The sequence below is a fragment of the Papio anubis genome, chromosome 9 (genome assembly GCF_008728515.1).
Source record: "Papio anubis isolate 15944 chromosome 9, Panubis1.0, whole genome shotgun sequence".
Taxonomy (NCBI): Eukaryota; Metazoa; Chordata; class Mammalia; order Primates; family Cercopithecidae; genus Papio; species Papio anubis.
In genome coordinates, this window is record NC_044984.1 from 85,590,381 (window position 1) to 85,603,333 (window position 12,953).

At 34.7% G+C, this 12,953-nt stretch overlaps 1 protein-coding gene across 3 annotated transcripts in view; it reads right to left on the reverse strand.

The window, feature by feature from the left end:
• DCN (decorin) overlaps positions 1-12,953 on the reverse strand; it is a 37,703-nt gene that overhangs the window by 19,386 nt on the left and 5,364 nt on the right. The window lies entirely within an intron of this gene.

Sequence of the window (12,953 nt, forward strand, 5' to 3'; positions counted from 1 at the left end):
CTATACATTTTTACATAAATAACGTGTCAATAATTACTGTAGCCAAATCATCAGTAATAAAGATCTTTTTGATAAACCTAACCCTGTCACAGATCTACAGTTAAAATTATATAAATGTATAATCAACTTGTGGCAGGATCTTGAAAATTTATCCAACATTTTGGGATAATGGTTCTTTTAGTTTTCATTAGAATGCCAAAATAATGTTAATTTCAGTTGATATTTTATGACCAATAGATATATGGCTACTTAGAATGAAATAAATTTGGTAGTATGACATATCTTAAATTAATTTTATGAAGCATTACTTTTGGACTTTAGATTTTGGTCTAACTGACTGAATTATTGTTTTTAGGTTGCAAATGTAAATTCATTGAATAATCAAATGGTCCATGGTATTAAGAAATATTTTAATAGTCATTCAGCTAGTCATATAAGGATGAACCAGAGTTATACAAAAGGCAATTATTTTGAATAAATCATTGTGAATCATAACGGAGAAAAATATTTTAAAAGGCCATTTGCTTTTCATTTTTCCATTGTTTCATATTGAAGTAGGACATTAAGTAAAAATTTGATGTTCTATTACCTCAAATTAATGTGATCATTTCTGTATTTTAAGACTGCATGACATAAATCAGAAATATTTTTTAACCTTTGGTAGAAGCAATCTCTCCATCATATCTGAAACTGGAAGTACTGAAGGTTATTTTTTCATCAATTCAACAAGCCTTTATCGAATACCTCCTGGGCAGCCTAAATTTATTAGATCCTGGGAATATAGCAAGACCAAAGCAGATATTGCCCATGACTTCATAAAAATATAATTCAGTTTACCATTTTCAAGTAAAATAAAATTACAACAGGGTATAATAACTGTTATGTTGAAAAAATCACTTTTCAATTTTGAGTTTTATGTAAACATACTTGTAAACCACCATGGTAGCCATATTTTGACTGTCTTCATTTCTTCCATGAAAATTACAGAAAACATACCTGAAGCTACCTATTTCTGAGTCTTTTCTAAATAATTTTCTCTTTACAATATCACTACTTCATCGATAGTTGGGGTTGCGGGTGGAATCGTGTTCTTAATTCAGTGACCACCTATCTTCATAAATTTAAGTATCAAAATACAGGTAATTCTGAACTTACGTAAATATGTTACATAAATGTATAACTTTTATAGACACAGTTCCCATCAAAATAACAAGAGTTAAGTGTTTTCAGTGATGAATAGTAAAATACCAGAACAGTTACCTTGTAGGAGGTTGTTTAATGACACTGTACAGTTGTAATCACTAGCATTTTCAGAAATGTTAATTTGCTAATTTCATGCAATTAGGAATAGTAGACTTCTGCCAAATCTTTGATAATTAGTGTTCTCCAACCCAGAAAAGACAAACTTCTTTTCATTTGGAAGGTAGTTACTACATTTTATCATTCCTTCTTGGGCACCTTCATCGAAGTCCTAATTTCCACTTATGCTTACTTTTATTCACTGGTGAACTTAAATTCTAGTGACTCTCAACATTTTGTCAATGCGAAACTGCAGATAAAATTTCAAATGTGTAGGGAAAGAATGATGTGTCTGGTGGCTGACACTTTTGATTACATTGTCATCGTAAAATTTTGTAACAATAGGAGCTACTTAAGGTAATTTATATACATCTTATTTCTAGAGATTCAGAAAAAAGGAATACCATCCTCAGGATTCTAATTCTTGTATTTTAGTTCTTGGAGAGCCATTTCAATGATTAAAATCATAGTTCCACAACCTGCTCTGAATTAGTAAATTTATGTTTATTTGGGGGATTTCACATATTAGTATTTTTTTATTAATAATTTAGTTTTAGAGTTTATTTTTTAAAATGAAAATATGTTATTATTTACCTTACAACAACCCGATGAGAGAGGTAAGGCAGTATGGTAATCTCATACTTTCAGACAATTCTTTTAAGAAGTTTCATAACATGAACAAATTTATCTAGTTAGGAATGACAAAATGTGGATTGGATGACAACTCTCCTGGCTTCCAGCATGACTTTTTTTTCTGGCATACCTATCTGTATCCCCTGAAATAATTGTTCTGACATCAGACCCCGTAATATGCTGTACCTGTAAGGGGTAGATAATGCATTGGAGTGTTAACTAGCTTGCTCAAAGACAAGAGGCAGAGTATAATGGAGAATTTATCCTAGTTATTATGAGTTCTCTGAATGTCATAAAAGGAAGGGCCCTTAAATATCAGCTAGTCTATGGTTCCCAAATGCTGATTAGGCAGACTCTGTGATGAAGTTTTTAGCAATCTATATCAAAATTTAAAAAAAATCAATAAGAGCAGTGTGGTTAGTTTAAATTATCTCACACACACACAGACACTCCATACACACCACACACACACACAATTTCTGAGACCATCTGAGACCAGTTCCTGCCTTCACTTCCATTTCTACTTTTAAATACACGTTCTTTAAAAAATGATTATGATAGCAGATGGCAGGCTCTTCTTTTGTTAGGTTTGGTATTGACCTTAATGAGAAATTAGCATGTTCAACATTCAAAAAAGTTTACTTATCCCAGAAATCAGAGAATTTCAAGCCAGTCTAATCTTCTCATTTCATAGGTAAAGAAACAGAAACCCAAAGAAATTAAATAGCTTATCTAAGGTGCCTCATGGCTAAAGTAGACCCAGAACCAGGATTGTCTGAGTCCTCACTCCAGAAGTATGTGGGGATTTTTGTTTTTTGGTTTTGTTTGTTTGTTTGTTTTTGTTGTTACTGTTTTGAGACAGTGTCTTGCTCTGTCGCTCAGACTAGAATGCAGTGGCGTCATCTCAGCTCACTGAAACCTCCACATCCTGGATTCAAGAGATTCTCCCGAATAGCTGGGACTACAGGCGCCCGCCACCAACGCCTGGCTAATTTTTTGTATTTTTAGTAGAGATGGGGTTTCACCGTGTTAGCCAGGATAGTCTTGATCTCCTGACCTCATGATCCGACAGCCTCGGCCTCCCAAAGTGCTGGGATTACAGGTGTGAGCCTCCGTGCCTGGCCGTGGTTTGCCATTTATTCATGCAATTGATCATTGTGCATATTTTCTAATGTTGATCTACAGCTATTCCTTGAGCATATTATACTCATTCCTAGCTACTCATTTTTGTTCATACAATGCATATTTTATGTAAACTCCACTTATTCATTTATTTCTATTTCCATTCTAACAATGCCTTGAAGCACATCCGTTATCTCCTCACCTCTGTAATATTCATCCTGACTACCCCTGTATAACAGTAATCTTGCACCGCTGAACTTCTTATAGGCTATAGATTTATAAGTTTAAACTCTACTGTCCTGTATTTCAGGGTCTTTGTTTGTTTTGTTAGTGTATTTATTTATTTTTTTCCTGGTAAGGAGGACTAATTATTGTTTCACATCAGCAATTTGCTCTGTCTGCTTTGAAAACAGGAAGAGCCTTTCTGATTAATTAATTTTCAAGTCTATCTGCCTTGCTGTCCCATGATGAAAAGTTTATGAGTATGGCTTTGAGATCATTTCTGCTGTGTTCTGTTGTAACCATCTCCCTATAACCTGCTATCATAGGAATTTTTATTTTTCCTCAGAAGTATTAGGATACAACTGGTTATAATGATTACATATTTTTTCCCGATTCTCAGTTGGCCAGGAACATTTTATAAATGAATGCTACTTACTGTCAAATATGTCATTCCCATTATCTGCACCTGAAAATTGCTCTCACTTTCTTCAGTGTCTTTGCCATATTTGTGAAGCACCTTTTGTCACATAAATATCTAAAGAAGACTGATTTTTCTGTCTTACAGGGTGACTACTCCAGCAGTAAGAGTTCCTCTACATGGCATATATTTCTCCTGGGAAAGGATCAATTAGAAGCTTCTAAATGAAGAAACAAATCCCCATTCATAGGTTTGTATTGTCAAAAACAATTAATCCCGAATCTGATTAATCCTCTAAATTCCAAAAGAAAATGAAGAAATTGTGAGTCTGTAGTTTAAAGGAGAGTTAAGAGACGTTTCAGCTGGGTGCTGTGTCTCTTGCCTCTAATTCTAGAAATTTGGGAAGCTCAGGCAAGTGGATTGCTTGAGCCTCTGAGTTCAACACCAGCCTGGGCAACATGGCAAGACCCCATCTTTACAAAAAATTAGCTGGGCATGGTGGCACAAGCCTGTAGTCCCAGCTGCTCGGGAGGGAGGAGAGGTTGAGGCTACAGTGAGCTGTGATCGTACCACGCACTCCAGCCTAGGCAACAGAGTGAGATCCTGTCTCAAAAACAAAAACAAAATTTTAAAAAGCTATTTTTTAAAAAGCAATGTATGTACTTCATCTGGATCCTGATTCATATAAATAAACTATAAAATATAGCTATTTTATTTGAGAGCTTTATTTTTCAGAGAAACATACTGACATGTATTGATAGATAAAATCATATATCTGGAATTTGCTTTAAAATGATATGGAAGTGTGTGGAGAGAGAAAAATAGTGGCATTAGTTGACATTGATTGAAGCTCTGTTGTGGGTACACAATGAGGTCATTTTATTCTGTAGAATTTTCTTTTTTTTTTTTTTGAGACAGAGTCTCGCTCTGTCGCCCAGGCTGGAGTGCAGTGGCCAGATCTCAGCTCACTGCAAGCTCCGCCTCCCGGGTTCACGCCATTCTCCTGCCTCAGCCTCCCGAGTAGCTGGGACTACAGGCGCCCGCCACCTCGCCCGGCTAGTTTTTTGTATTTTTTAGTAGAGACGGGGTTTCACCGTGTTAGCCAGGATGGTCTCGATCTCCTGACCTCGTGATCCGCCCGTCTCGGCCTCCCAAAGTGCTGGGATTACAGGCTTGAGCCACCGCGCCCGGCCTAGAATTTTCATATTTAAACATGCTCCTATAATAACAATTTTTTATAAGACTGTTATGTGAATTTCAATTCTGGTTCCTCTTCTTGATCTTTAAGATTAGAAGACATATTGAGGTCGGGCATGGTGGCTCACGCCTGTAATCCCAGCACTTTGGGAGGCTGAGACGGGCGGATTACGAGGTCAGGAGATCGAGACCATCCTGGCTAACATGGTGAAACCCTGTCTCTACTGAAAATACAACAAAATTAGCCGGGCGTGGTGGCGGGAGCCTGTAGTCCCAGCTACCGGGGAGGCTGAGGCAGGAGAATGGCGTGAACCTGGGAGGCAGAGCTTGCAGTGAGCCAAGAACGTGCCACTGCTCTCCAGCGGAGGCGACAGAGACAGACACTGTCTCAAAAAAAAAAAAAAAAAAAAAAGTTAGAAGACATATTCTTTAAACCCTCTGTCCTCAGTTTTCTTAAGTCTTTCACAGAATTTTTGTGAAAATTCAATAAGCTATGCTACAAAATAATCTCCTACCATAGTGCATAGCAGCGTCTCAAGTATTGCTACCTATGATTATTATAATAAGCAAAATAGAGGGTGTTGCTCTCATTATCTTTCTGAATAATCTTTCTGATTATTCATCTGTAACTCCTTTTTTTCTGTACAATCACCATGCATATCATCCTAGAGACTGAAATCTGTTTTTCAGGTATGTCAAACACGAGGTGTTCATCTAAGGATCTTGGTCCTGAAATGTTTTTTTCTTTACAGTTATTTCCTGCATTCATCATTGTTCCCATGAAGTTCAGGGCCTTTGGGGTGCTTGTCGTCCTATCTCTGCCTTTGGATAAGCCTTCAGTTTAGGAAGCACATGATCCGATCCCCACTGAATAATTAGACCCCTCAAAAACTGCTCCTTGTCAATTTAACCCTATTTTAATGGTGGCAAATGCTACACTCTTGCAAATCTATAAAATATTACTCTTTGTTTGTACATCATTAGAGTCAGAATGGCTTGGGTTAAAATCAACTCGGCTATTAAGGAGAGATGACCGGAATCTCTAAGTTAGCATTCCTCAGGCTCCATTTCCTCATCTGAAAACACCAAGCCTGAAGTAAATTGTGGTAGAAATACACTAGGACTAAAGATTATTTTTGATGATGAAAAATGCTTATTTGAAGTAAACCTAATCTTCAAAAAATATAAAAACCGATAGTATTCTATGAAACAGTTATCCTACCTTAATTTTTTAAACTTTTAAATAAATTTAAATTCTGCCTTTAAGCATATCTGATTGTATTAATTGCATGTGATTTTTAACTAAATAATTCCTATTGATAGTGATGAATTTTATGGTTATTCAGAAAATAATATAGAAAGTAAAATGTTGGCATTTTAAATTATATGTATCATTTAGCCAGGTTCAATTTACGTCCAAAAAATGTTCCATAATGAAAACAAAGTAATCAGGATATGACTTAATACTTTTCTTACAATCTTAAGTAGAAGAATTAAGTAACTATGAAGTTAATTTATAAATTAATTTAGTTATAATTATTTAACATCTTAATGTAGTTTGTAATTATTAAATAATGACCTTCATGGGGGACATGTAATATCTGTGAGCTTTCTCTACATAATATATAACTATGCTCAAACTTCTCATTAGAAATATATATAAATCTAAGTGTATATGCAGATGATTATATTTTCCAAAGATGCCATACATTAAATTTTTTATCCTACATCCTCTTCTACAATAAGCATTTGTCCCATTACCATTAGAAGGTAGCATCTAATTCCTCTCTCTTCCCTTTGAATGTAGGATGGTCTTTTGATGCCTCTAGGAATCAATAGACTGAAACACCATGACATTTGAGACAAGGTCAGAAAAGATTGTATAGCTGCTACCCACTTCTTCTGGGATGCTTGCTCTGGGACAGCCAGGGGCCATAGAAAAAAAGAGAAGCCACCTGAGGCAATCCAGAGGATAGAACAGTCAAGCTTGTGGGTGATAGTGGCAGCAACTGTCAGTTATGACAGTGAACTGTCTCAGGTGTCCAGCCCAGGCTAGCCTTCTTATGACTATAATCTCGGATAACATTTGACTACAAGTGCAAGAGTGACCCCAAGTGAGAACAGCCCTTCAGAGCCCTTGCCAAATTTTCCATACCTCAAGTCATGAACAAATTAAATTATTTTTAAGCCACTATGTTTTGGGGTAAAATTCATTCAGCTGTAGTAACAGGAGCATAGTGGTTTCCTACATTTATTTTTCATTGAGCAGCCTTTATTTAACATAATTCTAAATTTTCCATTAAAACACCCTATTTTCAAGGTAGCCTGGATTAGATATTTGCTCTCCCAGTTTTTTATAAGGAGTTTTGTCTTCTTTAAAATCTAGTTATTTATTAAAGCAAATAAGATACTACTTAAGATATTACCAAAAAATCATTTCTGAATAAAGACTAGTAAGAAATAGACTTCTTTTTTTTTTTTTTTTTTTTCTTCCCTTCTTTTGGTTGTCCCAGTGATGAATAGCATTGTTCTGTTAGCAAATGTCAGCGATCTGGTAAACATCATGTTGGACAAAGGCCAGGTCGTCTTAAAACATCATGCTTTTTTTGCCATGTGGCAGGAGTCCAAATTCTAAAATTTGTTCTTACTGACTTTCAACAATTTTTTTTATAATTCTGCATTCAATTTCATAATTGGGACATTGGTGGTGTACTTCAGTTTTTGGGCAAATGACCAAAATAATATTTAGAAGCTCAAGCTCCAGCCCCAGCAAAAAAACTTTTCTGCTCAAGGCAGACATGTTTCCCTCTTTCCATCTTAAAAATGGCAATCTGACTGTATTATCAGTTAGACCAGGCTTCAGACATAAACAATTCTTCTCTTTAATTCTATTCTCTTTCTAGTCAAACTCAAGGAATTTCTAAGCTTCCTGGTTTTACAGTTATCCTTAAAGGGAAGGAGCAAGGATGCACTAAGAAATCACTTCTGTTTCTCAATCAGACATGTTCCCTTCTCTTTGCAGCTTGCTAGAGTGAGGAATATTGTAGAATATTCATCCAAGCATTAATTCAAGAACCAAGCCACGCATATGTTCGTGTATTCATTCATCAATCATTGATTGATATTTAAAGAGTCTAGAAAGTATAAGGCAATTTATTGTGTAGAGGTTGTACAAAGATAAATTATTGCAATACTTCTTTTCTAGTGAAGAAAACAATAAAATAGATATATAAAAAGATAATTAAAAGATATTGTATAATCATAGATACGTATATATAATTGATTAGTATAGAATAATCAAAGCAAATGTAGATTACAGTAAAAAGGCAGAAGTAGGCAAGCTACAAAAGTTAAAGCAGTCCACAGACTAAGTCAAGAGTAACTGAGTCTTGAGTGTTACAGTATATATGCTAAAGGCTTTCTCTTTTTATTAAGACTGAATTGCAAACTCTTTTTTTTTTTTTTTATTTCTGAGGAACTATGTAATCTTTTTCCACTCTTTTGAAGGAGAAAAGTTAAGATTAGAGGTCTCATAGTTTTCCTCTTTTACCCGGGGAATTGATATTTTAGCTAACCAATTCCCACCATATCCCCTGGAGCTAGGGATGTTCTTCCAAAGGAAAATGAATCACAGCTGCAGTCTCACAAAATGCCTTGATCCCACACAGCTGCCTCTCTCTCCCTCCTGGGGACTGAGAAGGAAACCAGGGCTATGTTAGTTGTCAGTCAGGTTAAGGAGACAGACGCTTCCTTTGGCCTTCTTGACTCCCTCTCTTCCTTCTCTCCATCTTTTAACCCCTCGATTCGGGAGACTTTGGGTCACATTGAGCATTACTCTTGCTTCATCTGAAGCATACTCCACTCCTACCCAATGTCAATTTAGGCAATCCAGTGGGCATACTCTGTGCACAGCCTCCTTCCCATATCATGTTTTGGAAACACCCTTTTGGTGCATTAGAAACCCTGAATGAGGAACACCTCACACCCCTGCTGCTGCAGAGCCAGACATAAATGATAAAGGCAACTGAGCATCTAGCATTCTGTCTGCCCCTCTACAAAACTGTCCTAATTTATTTTTCTGGGTTGATTTCATGGGAGAAGTGTAATGGTTCATTTATCTCTTGTATAAGGTCTGCTTCTGGAAAACCAGTTTCCTCAGCCAAGCGAGAAGCTGTAGTACAATACGTCCCAAGTGGTAACCTCTGACAAAATTTTTCACTAGTTCAAGAAAAATGAGTATGAATAAGAAGCAACTATATAATTTAAAAAGTTGTACTTTTTCTGAGTTTTTTAAAAATTAAAACATTATTTGCATTATAACGTACATTATTAGAAACCAGTAGTTATTTGTAATGCTTCCATATGGCAAAATTAAATGTGTTTCATCTTCTGGCACCATTTCTAGAGGGCTAAGTGTGTGGGGGTGTGAATCATTTATGATTATAAAATAGTCAAATCCTTCATTGTTCTCAAATCAAACAAACTCATTTTGTTCAAAGGAATATTGGTTTGGAGAACATTGAATTGCTTAGTAAATGCACATTTTTTTTATTCTTGTCTGTTTACACTTGGAGATGATGTGGTCCTCTTTAGAGAGGTGGAGAGAGATGGTACTATTTTGTCTCTAGCTTGACAACCCATATACTTATTAGAGACTCTTAATAAGTCTCTAATAAGTGTATGGCTTATTTTCAATTAGTATAATATGATATAATTTGAATTGAGGATAATAAGTATAAGTCATTGACAGGCTCTAATAAGTATATGGCCTATATCTATTATTCTCAAAGATAAATAAAAATGAAAGGAAATACCAGAAACAGCCTCATGTTCTTAGCCAACTTTGCCTGAAATGGTAAGTGAAATGTACCAGTTACTATAATAAGCATTTGTACATATATTTTTTTATTCCTACCCAGTGAAATAAGATATATTTCCATTCGTCAAATGAGGAAACAAAGTTTTGAAAGTTTCAAGGTTACAGGTAGTAAACAGCAAAGCAGAATTTGAGATCAGAGGTGTTTAACTGTACAGCCCAAGTTCTTTCCACTACTAAATAGTTTTAAGAGACATTTCAACTCTTGAAATTTGTTTATAAGAAATATATCAAGAATTATAATTTTAATTTCGGAGACTAGTCAAAAGACAATACTTGTTCTTATTTGACTTGTCAAGACTGATTTGCATTTCAGTAATGAGGTGTTAGTCCATACCAAATTATACTACCTGATGACTCTTGATCCAAAGATGAATGGCTGAGTCAGAGTACCTAAGTAAGGGAAGCTGTCTTCCTACAGGATGCCAAACATATAAAATAGAAAATCCAATCAAAATCAGAACATTTAAAATTTTTTTGATTTTTAAAAGACTAAGTTACCTTGTGGATTTATTATTTTAAGTAACTGAAAGACTTCTGAATTTGCTTACTCTACATTTATTTATAATATTAGTTTTTGAAATAAATGCTGTAATTAAGAGGGAACTGATTTATGTCTTAATAGACATAAAAGAAGACAAGATATGGGTCTCATAAAATTGTGGTTCCAATTACAAGGTAAGTTGCAACAAATTCAACGAAACAACTTGGCCAATATCTATGGGGAATTCATGTTTACTGTCTCAATCCCTTATCCTCTAAAAAAAAAAAAAAAAGAAGAAGAAGAAAGAGAAAGAAAAAAAACACATTTTAATACTACTCTGATAAATTAGAATTAGGGACTAAAACAGTCCATGCATTTTCCAGAGGCCTCAAATTACCCTACAGAGTAATTACATAATTTAAATTTCACAGTTTTTGACTTCTTAGCTTTGAAAGAATTGTTTAAAATTTTGATATTTAATTTTGCCAAGAATATTTCTTAGTGGGAAAAAGTAGTCAAACATTTTAATTTAAAAAATTTATTTGTATTAAACATTATTTAGATAATAAGATGACAAAGGACTTTTGTCCTTCAACACTGTAGCTTCTCTCTGCTCATTAAATGTCTGCCGAGGATAATCCATCAAGGATAATCCTGAAGACAACATTAGTCTTTGATACAGATAAGCATTAACATTTTCACCTCCACCTGCACTGCATTTATTTTCTTTTTTATAATAATTCAACCTTCATGCTTAGATCACTAGAGGACATAAAACAAATAAAAAATCAACTATATTGCATTTACGGTGAATTAGGTGGTCCATTTCTCCCTGCTTGCTTTCTTTCTTCTTAATCTGTTACTGCATGTAATCATATTATTTTAAAACTGCTTGAAGCTGCTACTATGACATAGGTACCTCATACAATCAATAGGATTTCTAAGACTGTGATTTTTCTACCAATGAAGATGTCAAGGCTCTCAACAGCTTGCCAGCATCATAAAGTAAGAAAGAATTAGATAATAGTTAAAAATATGAAATGAGTTCATTTGGTTTTATTTAAAGTCAAGCGAATTTCATTTCCCTTTAAGAAATGTATTTTCTTAGAGATATCTGATTTTAAAATTTATAATATATTTAAATATTCACCTTTAAATTTTAAGATATTGAAAATACATCGCATGAGACCACTGCTCATTGGAACTTAGTTCTCTTAGTTAAATATGGTTTTAAAGACAAATTATTTTTATAATTGTAGCTACTTCCTTAGTATATGAGTCAGTAAACCTAGCCATAATAAAGGGATGATGTACACTTTGAGCTCCTAGAAAAGAGATAACATGTAGAAAACTTTCTCATCTAAAAACAAAACAAAATAAACAAAACAATATCAACAGCAACAACAAAATGATCACAAAGGTCCCAAGTCAGTGAATTTGCTGCTTCCTAAGACTACATTTTGTTGTTGTTGTTTCGCTTTGAACAATAGACTTATGCCCAGTGCTTTCATCAGGGTCAAGCTTTATGAACTATTTTTCATGGAAGCAAAGGCAAACTATATTTATGAAAAAATAAAACTTCACTAAAGTGACTGGCCAACTCTGCTTTCCTTAAAAACATCAGCCCTTCATTTTTGATAATATATGTAGTGAAAGTAATAGTACACTCTTTTAACTTGTTCTCAGAGGCAAAGTGAAATTTAACTCGCATCACATTTTTGGGGAACTTCGCCATTTTAGTAACTTCAGAAAAGATTATCCTGTGTATATCCGTCAACTGGTGATTTCTTTGTCCAGATTTTTTTCAACCCTGTTATTTTCCTGCCCAAGACAATAATGCAGGTCATCTCTAGATACTTATAAAGTTTCTGAAGAGTAATCCAATCTCCCCTGTGGTGAATACACAATTCAAAAAGTAATAGTCACCACCACTAGAATATAAGATCCACAGGAACTAGGGCCATATTTGTCTTCCTCATCCTTTCCTCCCCATGCCTAGAGCAGAGTTCATCCATGATGGGTTCCCAGTATAGTTTCTGAATGAGTGAACCAATCAATCCACTGGAATTATTCTGTGGCCTTTTGAAAGCCTTTACATAACATTTGTATTTGGGTTGTAAATGGCTATACAATATATGTGTTGAAGAAGCTATTTCGAGTGTTTTTCAGTTGTTACTGCTGAATATACTTTATGTTTTTCCAGGTTCCTAGAGGTAGTTTATTCCAATTGTAGAAGCTAGTGGCACTTTTCTTCTGCAGACTGCTGCTAGAGAGCGTGTTCTGAGTAAATATAGGACTTCTGAAAGAAGTGCCTGATCATAATATGGGATTTCCTCTAGAAGGAAGTACACATGGCAGAATCATGATATAAAGATTTTTTTTTTCTTTTCATCTCCAATAAGAAAATACACCCCTTCCAAATGAGGAATGTGAATCAGCTGCCATGTAAACTGAGTTCATTCCCCTTTGGCCCATCCACTGAGCTTCAATCTTTCTGGAGATTTATCTTCTAAGTGTAATGCTCTTGGAATTTCCAGACCAAATTTTTCTGAAAAGATGATAAATCAAACTGTCTTTAGGGTGTTAGGCTAAAGATATATGTAACATGATTATATTGAATATTTACACCATACCTTAGTGATAAATATTTCCTTTGAAACTTTCTAAAGAATATAAGCAGCTGGATTACAAAATGTCAAAAG